The sequence below is a fragment of the Aplysia californica genome, unplaced genomic scaffold (genome assembly GCF_000002075.1).
Source record: "Aplysia californica isolate F4 #8 unplaced genomic scaffold, AplCal3.0 scaffold00733, whole genome shotgun sequence".
NCBI classification, from domain to species: Eukaryota; Metazoa; Mollusca; class Gastropoda; order Aplysiida; family Aplysiidae; genus Aplysia; species Aplysia californica.
In genome coordinates, this window is record NW_004798003.1 from 271,633 (window position 1) to 273,244 (window position 1,612).

Here is a 1,612-nt window from a genome sequence, read left to right on the forward strand (position 1 = left end):
AGAGAGAGAGAGAGAGAGAGAGAGAGAGAGAGAGAGAGAGAGAGCGAGATCAATCAAACACTAAAGCAGCCAGACACTGTCACTCTTGATTATATGAGAGCCTGCCATAAACAACTAAGGCGTGAGACTGTCATTACTGTCATTACTGTCAACTGTCGACTGTCAGCTGTCAGCTGTGAGCCTGTACATGTCAGATGGTTTACAACTCTCCTTTTAGTAAGAGTTTTACGGCACTTGCAACACAATAAGGTCACATGTAAGAGCCGAAGATTAGAGGTGTTACAAGAGAGTAACAAACACAAAAAAGGAGGAGGAGAGATCAGGACGACAGATGTTTGACAGTTGGGTCATTCGGCGAAAAATGACATTTCCGTTACACACGTAACGAAGGGATGGTGATTGCTAATTTTTAAAAAAAATACAAGAACTATTTGAAACATTGACCGTGAGTTCTTGTCCGTTTGAAGGTGGGTATGTGGAAGGGGTATAGTGCGCTCAAAAATTCGTGACGAGACTTATTGTCAAATATTATCTCCTCAACTATCGAACATAGGTTCTCCAATTTTTGAATAATGACTTGTATCAATTTGCCTTAACAGATCAAAACTTTTGTAAAACACCTGCTACTTGTATTCTAGAAATTCCTTAACAAATACAAGCAAAAACTCCAAGTGGTTGGTTTCTACAGATTATTAAATGTTTACAGCTGGGCCAATATTGCTTTTAACAGCAAGTCCGTCATGTTTCTCTAATCGGGACATTATGCTTATTGAACGCCTGTTTTGAGAGCCATTAATGCAAAAAATGTGTTTACTGTAAGAATAATTTCTTGTAATAAGTTTTGCAAATAAAAATTGCCATTGATGAGCTGCGACGTAGGCCATAGTATGCGTAATCAAAATGTGTATGAGAAGCGGGACGTGCTGTGAACAATACGATTTTGCGTAAGGCAGAGATTTCAAGTATTTTATATAAATTTATAAAGAATTTTTTCAAAATCTAGCCCCAATTGTTCTGGAAAAATATGATTTAGTTAAGACAAATTGATCCAAACTGCTGTGCAAAGTATGGATGACACTGATTCATCCGTTAAAGAGATAATATTTGAGGATAAGTGGAGTCACGAATTTTTGACCGCACTATAGAAGTTGTATACATGTGTAAAGCCGAAACAACGTCCTATCTGCGACAATGGTGCAAAGGAGAAAAGAATGTTTGACTCAGAGTACAGGCTGCAGCTGCAGTTCTGTCCGTCTGTCTCTCTGTCTGTCTGTCTTTATTTTTAAAATCTGAGGAGTTTCTCTCTATGTTCTCCATCTGTCTGTCTGTCTGTCTGTCTGTCTGTCTGTCTGTCTGTCTGTCTGTCTGTCTGTCTGTCTGTCTGTCTGTCTGTCTCTCTGTCTGAGCCTCTCTCGTCCACCTCTTTGTCTCTCTCTCTCTCTCTCTCTCTCTCTCTCTCTCTCAGAGTTAATTAAGCCTTTTCCTCATTAAGATGAATGTATCGAAAACGCCTTATGGCGATGTATTACTGTATTAATCTCCACACTATCATACCCCACACCCATCAGCTGTATAAGGAAAAGAACATGGAGCTGTGTGTGTTAGTGACGAA